The following is a 15,520-nucleotide window of genomic DNA, read 5'->3' as shown; positions in this document are numbered from 1 at the left end:
TTTTTTTTTTTTTTTTTTCTTTAGATTTTTTGAGACAGGATTTCTCTGTGCAACATCCCTGACTGTCCTAGACTCACTTTATAGACCAGACTGCCTTTGAACTCACAAGCAGGTTATGGTGGCACACCCCTTTAATCCCAGCCCTTCAGAGGCTCAGCTCCTTTTCTTAGTGATTCCAGGTCCATTGAAACCCGATATAACCCACTACATAAACATAATACTGATCTTTAAAAACTAATGAAGTGAAAGAAGGAATGAAGATGTGATGCGTCACTCTTAATAGGGCGTCACTGAGAATTCTTTCCTGGTATATAAGTTTGAATTTAAATTTCAAATAAAATTCAACCATGGCCTGGTGAGATGGTTTGGTAGATAAAGGCACTTGTTACCAAACCTGGTAACCTAAGTTGAATCTCCAGGACTCACATGATAGAAAGAAAGAACCAGCTTATGTAAATTGTTCTCTGTCCTCCATGTGCATTCTATAGGATTCCTCCCAACATAAACAAATAAATATGTTAAGAGAAAATAAAGCTGTTAGGAGATTAAAAATACCTTATTTACAAAGGAGAAAAGATAGGGTTAAATAGAATAATGTTGGAGAATCTGAGACTGGAAGTTTGGAAAAATGCATAAATTAGAATGACAGAAATAAGACTAATTAATATATGTGCATAGGACAAAGGACCTCAATAACATAAAGAAACATGAGACAAGTAACAAATTATAAGGTGATATTATTAATAAGACATTCATTGGAAGGAAAATGATAGAAAAGGGCTTTGCTAAGAGCAACATGGATTAGCAGGGATATACCAGAGAAATGCAAACAAAGAGAATGGGAGAGATGATATTAAGGGACAAAACAGCACTAGCATAAGAAAAGTTACTAAATTAGACAAAATCACCATCACCCAAAAAAAGAAAATCCACAATGAATATATAAGTACTAAGTATGCACTGAAGTGGTATTTTAAAGCTGTTTAAAAATGCAAGAAGTTAACAAGATTATTAAAGTAGATTACATATTCCACTGACAGATAAAATAGTCAAAGAGAAATAAGAATATTTTCAAGTTAAATAATGTACCTATAGTATTAAAAATTAAAAACACAATAAATAATATATTTTTTAAACCCTAGAGTGTAGAAAGCATTCCTCTAATCTCTATCATCAAAACAAAATGATACAAATAACGAAAATGTTGTGGCTCTCTGTTCCTCCCTGCTCCAGAGACAGCAGCATCTTCTTGTGCAGTGCCAGCTTTGTCCCTTGGCACAATGGTGAAGGTTGGAGTAAACCGATTTGGCCATATTGAGTGCCTGGTTAACAGGGTTTGTGTCTTATCTGGCAAAGTGGAGATTGTTGCCATCAATGACCTCTTCATTGACTTCCACTACATGGTCTAGATGTTCCAGTATGGCTCTACTCATGACAAGTTCAATGGTACAGTCAAGGCTGAGAACGGGAAGCTTGTCATCAACAGGAAGCCCATCACCATCTTCCAGGGGCTAGATGACGCTAACATCAAATGGGGTAATGTTAGTGCCAAGTATGTTGTGGAATCTACCAGTGTCTTCACCACCATGGGGAAGGATGGGGCACACTTGAAGGGTCAAAGAGTCATCATCTCTGCCCCTTCTGCTGATGCCCTCATGTTTGTGATGGGCGTGAACCAGGAGAAGTATGACAGCTCACTCAGGATTGTCAGCAATGCTTCCTGCACCACCAACTGTTTAGTCCCCCTGGCCAAGGTCATCCATGACAACTTTGGCATTGTGGAAGGACTCATGACCATAGTCCATGCCATCACTGCTACCCAGAAGACTGTGGATGGCCCTTCTTGAAGCTGTGGTGTGATGGCCATGGTGCTGCACCCACTGGTGCCTCCAAGGCTGTGGGCAAGGTCAATCCAGAGCTGAACGGGAAGCTCACTGACATGGCCTTCTGTGCTCCCATCCCCAATGTGTCCATTGTGGATTTGGCATGGCGACTAGAGAAATCCACCAAGTATGATGACATTAAAAATGTGGTAAAGCAGTCATCCAAGGGCCCACTAAAGGGCATCCTAGGCTATACTGGGGACCAGGTTGTTTCCTCTGACTTTAGCAGAAACTCTCCCTCTTCTACCGTTGGTGCTGGGGCATTGTTCTCAATGACAATTTTGCAAAGCTCATTTTCTGGTATGACAATGAATACAGCTACAGCAACAGGGTAGTGGACCTCATGGCCTACATGGCTTCTAAGGAGTAAGAAGCCCTGAACCACCCACCTCAGAAAGGATATGAGAGCAAGAGAGAGACCCTCAGCTACTAAGGAGTCCCTGTTCCAACTCAGGCCCTGACACTGAGCATCTCCCCACACAGATTTCATCCTAGACTCCCAGAATAATGGGAGGGGCCCAGGGAGCCCTACTCTCTTGAATATCATCAATAAAGTTCACTGCACTTTAAAATAAAAGAAAAAGAAAATGTCACAAGTATCAGAGCCCAGTCACTCAATGTGTGTACTGTCTGGCCAAAGGTACAGTTACAAATATGAATACAATCTACAAAGGAAAATCTGCAAATTCAACATTGTGTTACCAAATAGCAAAGAACAAAGATTAGTTAGTTAAGCTCTAGATTAAGAATATTCAAAAAATAAATATATTATATAACCTTAAATGATTTCATTTGAAATCTTGACAACTCTGACCTTTTTAGTAAGGTGTGGTAGCTCAAACTAGTAATGTTAGCACTTAGAAGGATGAGGCAGGACAATTATAATTTCAAAGTTAACCTAGCCTACGTAGCAAAAAATTCTGTTTAAAAAAAAATAGTTATGGACCTTCTACAGTAGAAAAATATAAAATTCACTATTGGTGAAACTTTCTGTTCAGCTGATGTCAGCTGATATATGGTATCAGTTTTCTATTACTAAAACAAAATGCCTTGAAACTATTAAAGTATAAAGAGGAAAGCTTTATTTTTGTACTTACTGTTTTGAAAGTTTCAGTCTATACTCAGTTGGCTTTTTTATTTGAGGGCTGTGGCAAAGCCAGGCATGTGGTGACAGTGTGCAGGAGAGACATCTGGTCATCTACAGAACCAAAAAGCAAATAGAAAAAGAGGAGACTAAGGCCACCACGTTCCATTCAAGGGCATTCCCCAATGACCTAACTTCCTTCCACCAGACCCTAAGGCTTTAAAGACTCTACCAGTAACCACCAAGTAACAGCACAGGATGATGACCAAGCTGAGAACAATAAGTCCAATCCATGATAATGAGAAATAAGGCATGCATACATCTACTGTAGGGATTCATTCTAGAACTACCCAACTAGACCGTTCATGGGAACTATAACCCTTAGATGAGACAAAATTATTTTTGTTGGTGAGTGACTTGATTATTAAACTAGAAGAACTGAAAACAACAGTTAGATCACTTTGTAAGAAGGTACTTTAAACAATAAAACAATTTTAAAAGCAAAGGTTTTCTTATATATGCTAAGTGAGCAGATTAATGAAGAAAAATCATGTAGAGTAAGAATAGATGATAGTGATCCTGATGCTGATGTTGAAATGATGATATTGAGATGCTAATGCTAAGATGCTGATGCTAAGATGCTGATGCTGAGATGATGATCCTGAAATGATGATGCTATGGACCTGAGAGTAAAGCTAATAAGCTACACACAAGTATACAGAAAACAGCTAAGTTTTACGGAACATAAAAGATGTGGATAAATGAAAATATATATTCTTTCAACATAAAATTATAAATCTCCCATCCAAATTAATCTATAAAATTAATGCATTTAAAATCTTATGAGGCATTTTTCAGTTGACAACATCATTGATCTAAAAGACAAATGGCACAGATTCCAGAGTAGCAATATGGAATTTGTTCAATAGAAAGCAACGTTCTGCCACCATTTAAGGTGCATATAGAGATCTAAGTAACATGGAGAGATGATTACAAAGTATTAAATTAATCTTAAAAACTGAAAAACTATGCTTAAGTCCATTTGGGTAAATTAAATATATAAATAGAAGAAATTAAAGTTATATATAAAAATATCAAAATTTCTCCAAAAGATTATATATTATATAGTTTTGTCTAGTGTTTCCACAATGAGTAGATGTTATTTTGTGACTTAAACAAAAAACATGGTCATATATTCTACCCGTGAGCATTGTGGAATAAACACCCTTGTCTTTGTTAATCTATTCCAAAGCCATCACACTTTGCTCTAGCTCCTGATATAATGACTGTCATGATTTTATTTTTGATGTCTGACAATATACTTTTATTTTTCTTGAAACTACATTTATTATGCTTTCCTTGCTCTTATTTTTCTGAGTTTGTACTCAATTAATTCATTCCCTGCATGGTAAATTTTTTATCACACTCCACTCAGCCTTTATCATCCCGGGTTTAGAGAACTGAGTCATCAGCCAGTCTTCATAAAGGAGCACTTTTGGTTCCATCTCTACTGCTTATAGTGTTATTAAAATAACCACATAGCCAGAATTGAGTGGTATATTCCCAAGTTATTTTCACCTACTTCTAATGTATAAGAATGATTCCCTCAAATGTAAACCATCCTCTGTGTTAGTTATAAGCATATTTATTGAGTCAACTATGTCTGTAGATTATTTTCACGCTGTCCACTGGGAGAGCAGAGTCTCTCCATTGGGTCAATTTCTATGACAATATCTACAAAACTACAGATTTTACCTCCCAAATAGACATAGATCTGTCTAGAATGTACAAATGGATCTTTATCCAAATCCACAAAGAAGGCCTTTTGTGACTCAATAAATGTTATCCTCCTGTCATTTTTCTTGCTGTCAAAACATCGTAGTAAAGGGAAGAGAGTTTTCAGCTCACACAATATAAGTTGTTAGTTTTAAGCTCTTTGCATATTACTCTCTGTACACACACACACACACACACACACACACACACACACACACACACACACGTCTTCAATGATCTAGTAAGATACACAGCACTACCGGAAAGAAATAAGAAATCTGCTCTTTGTATATAGGTAAAGGGTCCCAGAATGAGAAAGAAAGAAGATAGATGTGTGGAAAGCATGAATAACAGATTGGAATGACACAACCCACCAGCTAATCAAGTAGTCAGAAGAGAAGGTGAGGTAACTGTACATCTGTGGCTGTCACTCTGAGGCTTCCCACCCAGATGAATGGATCTGCTCATTCTGGCACAGGCCACTTACTGACACACAAGGACAGAATACTGATACCTCACTTTTCTCTCCCTTTCCCCTCATCTCAAGCTTCTATAGGCTCTCAATACAGGTGCCCTCCTCTCCACTACACCTTACATCAGAATAAGATGCTTCAGGGAGCTTTCATTATCATTTTTCGGGTTTTAAAATACATGCCTTTTGGAATACAGTATGAATCCCCTCCTAGGGTCTCTGAGTTCCCTTCCAAACTGCCTAACTTCATATGTAAGCTACACATTGCCCCACCTCACAGACACCCACCATACTCTGCCTCCAAGGAACATCTCCTCAGTGCAGTCTTTGACTTCCTACCTTCACCTGTACAAATATTAACCACCCTTCCCAGCCCTCCTCAGTTGCCCAGCTAAGAACCAAGTCCTTAACCTCTTTCGCTTTCCTTGTCTATTATATGACACTGAATCGAAATCCCTTAGCACAGTAATAAGATGGGAATGTTCACAGAGCACTGCTGTTAAGTAGGGTACCAAATGCTTGTTTTAATACGAGATTCTTTAGCTGTGGGAAACAAACTTTCCGGGATGTAACTCAAGGCACCCAAGGAAAGACACAGCAGGCTTTAAGAAAGCATGGAAGCCTTCCCTTTGTCCCTCCCTCTCTTCCCTCCTTGCGCTCCTTTTAGTCTCTTCTGTTCTTAGCTTTCCATTCTTCCAGCAGAACTTCTTCCTGATAGTTGGATGGTACAAGGGAAAGAGTTGTTCAGAACTTCCCATACCCACACCCTCACCTACCAGATACCAGACACTAAAAATCCACAGGATTCGACTTCCACTCCATAGTGCTGAGTATAACAGTCTTAATAATTATGGACTGAGATGAAATGTAGACCATTCGTTTATACTAGATAAATAGACTCTATTTTACAATATAATTCTTGAGAAGGTGTCATATACAGATAATAAATTCTAAACTTGCTTTTGTACAACACCTAAGATCTAAAAGGATCAATTACCTAAACTGCTTTCCAATATACCAGTGAAAATGCCCAGGAATAATTTGAGATTGCTAAAATTCTTAAATTTTCCCATCTCATGAGATGAAGAGAAAACATAGTCATTTATTTTTGTGAAGTTTGAAGAAAGGAACACTCAATAAAAGTTGATTGTGTTTGTGCATATATATTTATAGACTGTTGTTTCAGATAATGTGTCTGGTCACCTTACTCTTTCCCACAACACTGAAACAAGGCATTCCTACAGTTTTATCATAAAAGAAAAAAGCATAAGCAAAAAATACCTCTTCCTTTTTATAGCTCCAGATATAAAAATTTTTTAAAAACCACCTCTCAGGGAAGGATTGGCCTGATGAAATAAATCTTGAGTCCATCCCTGAAACCATTGTTGTGGCTAGAAATAATTAAAAACAACATTCAGTGTATCTGTGCCCAGAAGGATAATAGTATCTGTTTCTATACAGCATGGAATGCCATCGAAGGGTATGACAAGGCAGGGTGGCAAAGCCTTGGGTAGCATTAATGACCCTTAAAATAGAAAGTGGAAGACCTGGGATTCAAACCCAGATCTTCAAAATTCCAAAGCCCGGCCACTAAACAGTTCTAGCTCAACATCTTGTGATGTTTCTTACTTACTATGTCATGATTCCTTGAAGGCTGGGACCTTACTATGTTTATCTGTATCCTTCTAGCTCCTAGAAATACTGCCTGGCACTTTTGAGGTATCTTGTATAACTAAGTCTTCATTTATAGACTTCATATTTGAATATATTCTTCCACAAACATGGATGCGGCCACATCTGAGACCAGCTATGTAGGTCTGGTGCTCACAAGAGAACAGATGGAGATTTGAAGGGTGGGAAGAGTAGAACATTTTAATTTCAGGAGCATTTTATCACCACAAAAATTAAAAGGGAAATAGCAATACTAGAAATTTGTATTTTATTTTTTGAGAATTCCATATAGAAATACATTGTGTGTGTGTGTGTGTGTGTGTGTGTGTGTGTGTGTGTGTGTGTGTGTGTATAATTTCTACCTTCCCTTTCCATACTCTAACTCTTCCTGTGTCCCAATACACACATCCCAACCTGAAATTCATGACCTTTTTAATAATTTTTATTGTTTACACACACACACACACACACACACACACACACACACACACACACACACCAGCTGAGTCCAGTTAGCACTGTCCATATGTATATGAGGTTAGGGCTGACCACATAAGCTTGTGTAACCTACCAGGGAACTCTTCCATAGAAGAAATTAAAAGTTGATTCTCTCTCCCTCAGGAGCTATTGCCTGACTACAGCTACATCTTCAACTAGGGTCAGGCTTCATGAATGGCTCTCTTACCCACACTGGCTTATTAGTTGGTGTGGTCTTGTGCAAGAAGTCATGTTATTGACAGCTCATAGCTGCGAAATCTCTGCCTGTTCAGAACACCTACACATCAGTCCTAGTCATCTGACTCTTACAGATGTTCCTGTCCTCTCCTCCCAAATGTTCCCTGAGCCTTAGGTGTAGAGGTTGTATTACATATGTCCTATTGGGGACTGGGCACTCCGTAATCATTTATTCTCTGCGTCTTGCCCAATTGTGATTCTCTGTAGCCGCCTTTGTCTCATGGAAAAAGAAGTTTCTTTGATTAGGGGTAAGAGTTGTCCTTATCTGTGGGTATAAAGACAATATCCACATTTGTGGAAAACTATATTATTTTAACACAACGATAGCAGTAGGATGTGTCAAGGTTTTTTTTTTCCCCCTGTTGCTGTGACAAAACACCACGCTCAAGGCAACTTTATAAATGAAAGTGTTTAATTAGTCTTACAGTCTCAACGACGTAAGAATCCATGGTGGGCTGGTTTATAGTCTTCCTTATTTCTTGTTCATTTGCTTTGCTTCTTGTGTGGGGATTAAATGTGAACTCTTCACTCCTGACTGCCAGGCCCTTAATTCTCCACCATGATGGACTCTGACCCTCTGGGTCCAAGAGCTAAAATAAACTCCTCTCTAAAGAAGAAGAAGAAGAAGAAGAAGAAGAAGAAGAAGAAGAAGAAGAAGAAGAATCCATAGTGGCAGAACAAAGACGTAAGTGGCAGGAACAGCTAAGGGTACACATCTTGATCTTCAAACGAGAGGCAGAGTGTCCTAGAAAGGCTGTATCTTGAAACCCCAAAACCTGACTCTAATGCCATACCTCCTCTGACAAGGCTACACTTCCTGATCTTTCCCAAGCAGTTCTACCAACTGGGAACCAAGAGTTAGAATGTTCTACCCTAAGGGAGACATTGTCATTCAAGCTACTGCATAGATTCTCCTCTTACGGCCACTCTAACTACAGGTGCTTGGCTAGGTTTACAGTTGTAGGCATGAGTTTGCGCCTACTGAATGGGCCTAAGTCCAATAGGACTGCTGTCGGTTACCCCCGAGATATTAGGGCCACTGTGGCACCACTGGTGATGTCTTGCCTGTGTAGTCATTATTGTGATTTGCAGTATTTATAGCTAGACAGATCTGCTGATAGCATTTTTTTTTTTGCCCTGGAAGTTTACATAACACCATTATAAGAGCTAGTTCTCAAGGAGGGGGCCTGCGGGTCAGTACTAATTTGATTTCCCCTGAAGTCCTATGACAAAACTGTTTGTTATGTCTTCAGCAATGAGGTCCTGATACCTCAAACTCTGGCAGGCAAATGAGAGCAATGACAATAGCCTAAAACACTAGAAATTTTAAACTCAAAGCAAAGCTTCCTGATCAAAAGTAAGCATAAGAATAGGAAGCAATTTGTGGAACATACTTCTTAACTGAGAAAATGAGTCCCATTCCAATTTATTATTTCTGTCATACTTTCTGGTAAATTCTTTGGACAGAAACTTAGAATACACCTTTTCTTTGCCTGTATCATTTTAATTGTCTTTTAAAAAATGTAACCAAGGGATCACTGTAAATTTTAAAGTATTTATCAATGCCTAAAGTACATGTTTTTGTCTCTGCAGGTTCCCAGAACGTGATACAAAGGTACTCCTCAAACAGTGTTCTGCATCTTAGTTTGTTTTTATCTGGGTCATGCTACTTCCAAAATCAAATATTTCCTAGAATTTGTCTCTTAATGTTTCTTTGTGGTGCTTAAAATATAAAAAACAGCAAAACACTTCTGTATAAAAGACAATCTCCTCATTTCTCATTCACTGTTCATTTTGTCTTGTTTTGGAATGTTTCCAGTCTCCTCAAGGCACTTGATACACATATTTAAGCTTTTTTTGTTCATGTTGGTATTTCAAGCCTTTGTTCTCCTTCCTTTGTTACACACACACACACCACACCAGAGAGAGAGAGAGAGAGAGAGAGAGAGAGAGAGAGAGAGAGAGAGAGAGAGAGAGAGACTTCTTTTTAAATGGTTCACAATTGTGTTGCTTCCTGGCTTGATTAGCTGTTAAGATGGACACAGTTTGTTAATTTATAATTGTATTCTATGTTTTTTAAGACTGCTTCTAATTTTTGCTGAAGGGTCTGCAATGTGGCTGTAATGCATTTATTTTAAAACATGCTTTTTCTTCCTCTCTGTCCAGGTCTTAGTATTAGTCAGTTGGATATCCGGTAAGTCATCATACTTTCCTCCAAGTTACTCCTTACTTAAAATTTTAACCTATTCTTTTGTTCCTTCCTATCCAGTTATATACCCACAGGCTTTTCACCCAAGACCATAACCCCGCCATTTATTCAGGTGATTTTGAAATGAGATTTATCCTGAATTTATTTAAAAACAGAAAGTAAGGGGTCTAGAGAAATTGAAAATAATCATTGTTTCAGTCTCAGAACCTAGTACTCCCTACTGGCTAGGTACAGACTATGTATAGACCAGGCTCTCTGGTCCCTTTGTGCTACACCACTGCTTTGCCTGTATTGACTTGTTCATGTTATAGGCTAAAAATAGGCACAGAAAACTCTAATAGGGAATCCTGAATCAAGCTTTCTAATCCCATACTAATCCTTTTCTTTTACTTTCATTTAGAAAACATGAGCTCCAAATCTAATCCTTTATGAGTGACGAATAAATAAATAAATAAGATGTGCCCTTCATTTTCTTCTTCCATAGTCTAATTGATTGTGTGTGTGTGTGTGTGTGTGTGTGTGTGTGTGTGTGTGTGTGTGTATCAGGTCACTGATATCTAACTGGACTCTTTTTTTTTTTTTTTTTGGACTCTTAATATACATATATACACATATATGTATACGTATGCATATATATTTTTAAATAATGTGTATGGTATGTTATCAGGTCCATAACATATTTAATTCATAAAATAAATGTTACAGAGAGCAAAAGAAAAATATGTTTGGTGGAAAAACATGTAATCTCTAAGTAAGAGAGCTCTTATTTGAACGCATTCTGTTAGCACAGAGGTGACCATGTCTGGGGCCAGCACTAGGTTCTGTCCGTGAGTAGCATGGGTGAGTGTGAGAGCCTACACCTGAGATACCATCAGGGAGGGAGTTAAATAATCCATGTGCCCACCATGGTTCACTCTAGGCCACACAGCAAACATGGTGTTCATGTGACCAGAGCCCCAGTGAAATGTCTCCACTTCCCAGTTATAAGGACAGAGCTGTTAGAGCTGAAGTGAAAATGCACTAAGATGCATCATTCATTCTCCATTATGTCAACTGGACTGACTGACAGCACATTTGGGATGAAAATTCCCCAAAAATGTCTTCCTTGTATATTGTGAGAACATATGAAAGCCCCTGGAAAAAGAAAAAGTTGGTGTTGAAGAGAAGTTGGGTCCTGACTAAAGAACACTGGTGGTGATGTGTGCCTGACAGAAACTTGACTGGAAAATGTGTCTTCCTGTCTACATGGGCACCAGACATTAGTAAAAATTGGATTAGATTGTTGCACGCAGTCTGTCTCCTGCTCACATCATCACCCGTACCATGATTCACTAGCCCAAGGCTGGAAATCCCAGGTACAGAACTAGATCTCAGAGAAAACCATGAACAGGTCCCTAAGTCTCATCCAAGCAAAGCTCGAACTTCCTGTTGGTTACTGCCGATGCCAGGAAGGCCAAGCCTTGAGCAGTGTGTGAGACAGTTTCCCACAGGGGAAAATCCTACCCCATAATTAAAGGCTAAACCTGTAAGCCTCGCCAGACATTTTGTAACCAGGAACATGCGAAGCCAGCTAATTTTTTCTGTTTCATTTCCTACTGCTTTAGAGAGGATGCTGTCACTTGAAGGTTTATGTCAGAAGCAGTCTTAAAAAGAGTCGGTTTCTAGAACAAAGTAGTCAGAGGCCTCAGAGGAAGAACAAGATGGAAACACATACCCACTGAGAAAACAGAGAAATGAAAAGCAATAGAGTCAGAAGAAAGAAAACGAAAGAAAGAACCCTATGATTAAGGCAATCCAGAGGAAAATATAGTCAAGTCACTGTCATGTAGATACAAAAGGAAGATGGATGTACTTGTAGCTTCTAAATTTAGGGGTGAGAAATGAATTGGAGCAATAGCAGAGGCGAATAGCAGCCAGAGAAACTAGACCCCCACCCACCCCATTGAGAATATCTTGCAATGAGCTCACGTAGATAAAGAAACGGAAAGCTGAGTGAAACCACCTGGGGATTGAAACCAAGATGAGCAGGGGACATTGTCATAGAAAAGCATCTCGCTTGGTGCTGATGAGACTGTAAATTGGTACATTTCCAGAAAGCAGCTTGCCGATCCCCTAATGAAAATCCTTCAAAATAGATATCACCTTTGGTGTAGTGTCTGCATTTTGGGGGCATCTAAACCAAGAAAATGAGAAAAGTGAATTGTGCATGTCACAGAATTGTCTATAAAGATGAAAATAGTCATCTGGAGAGACACAGGAGAATCCATGATATAGAGACATAAGTGATTATTTCAACTACTACCTTTAAGACCTTTCTTAAATATAAAAATAGGCTCATATTATGTCAGTTGAAAAAAAGAATACAAATAGGGTTATTTTGAAGGATTACAGTGCTAATGACAAATGTTATTGCTAGGTAATACAATGAGCGCATACTGCCAAATTCACTATAGTAGAACAGATCTATTTTTGTAAGCAGCAAAAAGTTACGTTGTAAAGAAAATTTAAAGTATATCACACACATACATGCACGCACACACCCACTCTACAAAGATAGCGCAGCTGTTTTAAAAAAAAAAAAAAAAAAAAAAAAACGTTGCTTTTGCAGAGAGCCTAGGATTCGGCTCTCAGCATTCACAAGGCAACTCAGAACCTGCAACTCCAGTTCCAGAGGCTCTGACGCCCTCTTATGGCCTCCACTAGTTGGCACATGCATGGTACACTTACATAAGTGCTGGCAAAGCACCTGCTTGAGCCCAGAGCATGCTTTCCATTGGCTGCTCTCAGACCAACCATCTAGAAGCAATTGGCAAAGCCATCTTAGGGGAAGTAACCAGAGGATGTTTAGCAGTACGTTTCATTGCAATAACTGGAGAAAAGTAAACCATTTTTCACCTCCATCAAGTTCAGGATGCCTAATAAACTAACTGCAAAAGCCTTCTTATCAGCTTGTCTCGTATCCCTAGATGAATACATTCAAGAGTTTCGCAAATTACTTGTTATTATGCAAAGCAATCACTTACAATTCATAATGACCTCTTCCCTTAAATCACAACTGTTTGTGAACAACATGGCAATTTCCTATGCTGTTCTTTGTAAACTAACATAGAGGGGCTGGTGCCTAGATTAGCAGCATAATTCTTTTTGTTTGTTTGTTTGTTTTTGTTTTTGTTTTTCGAGACAGGGTTTCTCTGTGTATTTCTTAAACAACTATCTCCACACTGTCAAATTCAAAGTCTGTATCAGTATCACAGTGTGGGTTCAGATGTTAATTGTATGAAGCATTGCTCTTTTGAGGTATGCTTGCTCCTGCAAATGAGTAAGCAAGGTGAGCCAAGTGTGACGGCACCTCTAGAACCCCCACACCCTGGAGTCAGAAGCAGGAAGATCCTAAGTTCAAGGCCGGCCTTAACTACACAGGGAGACTCTTCCTCAAAAGCAAAACATAACAGAGCAGGTGAAAATTAGAAGAGAGCTCATAGCTTCACTGTGAGCTAGACATTATCACCTTAGGCCAAGTTTCCTAGAAAACAGAGCGCTGGAGTAAAGCTGTGTATCAATGCGCAACTGAGAAGACCAGTACAAGAGTGAAGAGAAAAAAAAAAAAGCAAAGAAGTCTGAGCAACATGGAAGCAAATACAAGGCAGTGCAAGGACGAGCTGGCCACAGCACCTTGAGAAAGCATATTTAGGACATCTGGACAAGCCACATGGGACACTTGCACCTTGGCATAGCTCATGGGGAAAGAGGGGGAACAGACTGATTTGCTGGGTCTTTCTAGTCTCCTGTCTGCTGGTGGTCAAAGGATGCCCTGTGCCTCTGCATGGTTGACTCCACTACAACTGGTGTGTTAGTGTTGCCTTGCCTCTCCAATCAGCTGCTGGGTGTAGAGCCCATGCTATTTCCCCCACATCTAAACTCAGACACGCCAGAACAATCAAAGGGTGGGATTGCTGTAGTTACCACCCAAGGGGCAGAGTGAGACCACACAAAGGCAGGACTATCCCCCTGAAGAGTCTGGGACAGCTGGCAGTGTTAAGACTTGAGGGTAAGGGTAGCTGAGGGTTCTCCACTGCGCAAGTGACCAGGATGCAGAGGCAGATGGATGTGGGCAATCTACAGAAGCATATTAATATATCCCCTGGCTTCTGAGCAACGGAGACCTCATCGTAGTCTGAAATCCACACTGCGCTTCCCTGGGTGGACATGGTAAATTCACCCCTCCCCCGCTGTTCGCCAGACCCAGCTCCCTCTTTCCTTCCCTCCTCCTCCTTGGTTCTGGGCTCCTCCATCTGGTTTGTATTTGTTCCCAAACTTTTCTGTACACAGAGCTATTTCTTTCTTGCTGATTCTTGTAACCTATTCTGGAAAACACACCCAGTGCCTGTTTGGGCTTCTGACGGCTCTGCTTTTCATTACTGCAATTGCAGTGTAGTTAAAGCCAATAACGCCAAAAGTGGGGGAGGGGTGAGAGGGAGTATGTAGAGGGGTTATATGTGATGTGCGGGACGTGTATGTGGGGTATGAGGAGAGAGAGAGAGAGAGAGACAGAGACAGAGACAGAGACAGAGACAGAGACAGAGAGAATGTGTATGGGGTGTGTGTGTGGTGTGTGTATGTGAGTGTATGTGGCGTGTGTGTGTGTGTGTGTGTGGTGTGTATGTGTGTAGTATGGTGTGGTATGTGTGTGAATAAGTGTGAATGGATGTCTACTATGTGTGGTTTTGGTTGTGTGTGGTGTGCATGTGTGGTGGGGGGGGTTGTGGTATGTGGTGTGTGTGAATACGTTGTGTGGTATATGTGTATATGTGTGTGTGTGTGCACGTGCGTGTGTGTAAGTATTGAGCTAGAAATGATCAGAATGAGTGAGTTAACCCAGAAGCAGAAAGAATCAAATGGTATATACTCACTTATATCTGCATACTAGCCCAAGGGGCATGTCCCACGAAAGCCTTCCCTTACCAGGAAACTGGGACAGAGGGGAAGGCATCCTATTGGGACTCTAAATGAGAGACGCATGGGAGAATAGCAAAATAAAAGGGTACAGAAGGTCCTAGAAACCTACAAGTAGAACATTATGATAGGCAGATTTGGGCCCAGGGGTCCCGCTCAAACTAAGGCACCAGCCAAGGACAATACAGGAGGTAAACTTTAAACCCCTTCCCAGATCTAGCCAATGGTCAGAATATTCTCCACAGTTGAGTGGAGAGTGTGATATGACTTTCTCACGTACTCTGGTGCCTCACATTTGACCATGTCCCCTGGAGGGGGAGACCTGGTGGCACTCAGAGGAAGGACAGCAAGTAGCCAAGAAGAGACTTGATACCCTATGAGAATATATAGGGGGACGTAATCCCCCTCAGGAACAGTCATAGGGGAGGGGAATAATGGGAAAATGGGGGGAGGGAAGAATGGGAGGATACAAGGGATGGGATAAACATTGAATAAATTAATAAAAAAATTTTTTTTTAAATGCAAACATACTTTAAAAATAAAAAAAATAAAAATAAAAAAAGTATGTGAGAAGTATGTGAGCATGTATGTATGTGAGTAAGTATGTGAGAAGCGGCTTAAAACACACTTCACATAGTTGTGTCATGTCTGGACAGAGATATGACCACATCTCTTGAAAACACAGAGTTAGGATATGCTTACTTACTTGTAGCCAGATTGTCTAACAGGCAGGTGGC

At 39.9% G+C, this 15,520-nt stretch overlaps 1 long non-coding RNA gene and 1 pseudogene across 1 annotated transcript in view; one reads left to right on the top strand and one right to left on the bottom strand.

The window, feature by feature from the left end:
* The first annotated feature begins 1,280 nt into the window (after positions 1-1,280).
* Positions 1,281-2,253, top strand: LOC127212486 (glyceraldehyde-3-phosphate dehydrogenase-like; annotated as a pseudogene).
* A 720-nt stretch (positions 2,254-2,973) lies between these two features.
* Positions 2,974-15,520, bottom strand: part of LOC127212431 (uncharacterized) — a 203,151-nt gene continuing 190,604 nt past the window's right edge. The window contains exon 3 of the long non-coding RNA XR_007833545.1: positions 2,974-3,081. This is a non-coding gene — a long non-coding RNA (uncharacterized LOC127212431). The remainder of the gene's footprint in view (positions 3,082-15,520) is intronic.

The sequence above is a fragment of the Acomys russatus genome, chromosome 30 (genome assembly GCF_903995435.1).
Source record: "Acomys russatus chromosome 30, mAcoRus1.1, whole genome shotgun sequence".
Lineage (NCBI taxonomy): Eukaryota > Metazoa > Chordata > Mammalia > Rodentia > Muridae > Acomys > Acomys russatus.
The sequence above is the reverse complement of the archived record's forward strand: the minus strand, read 5'-3'. Positions and strand labels throughout refer to the sequence as shown.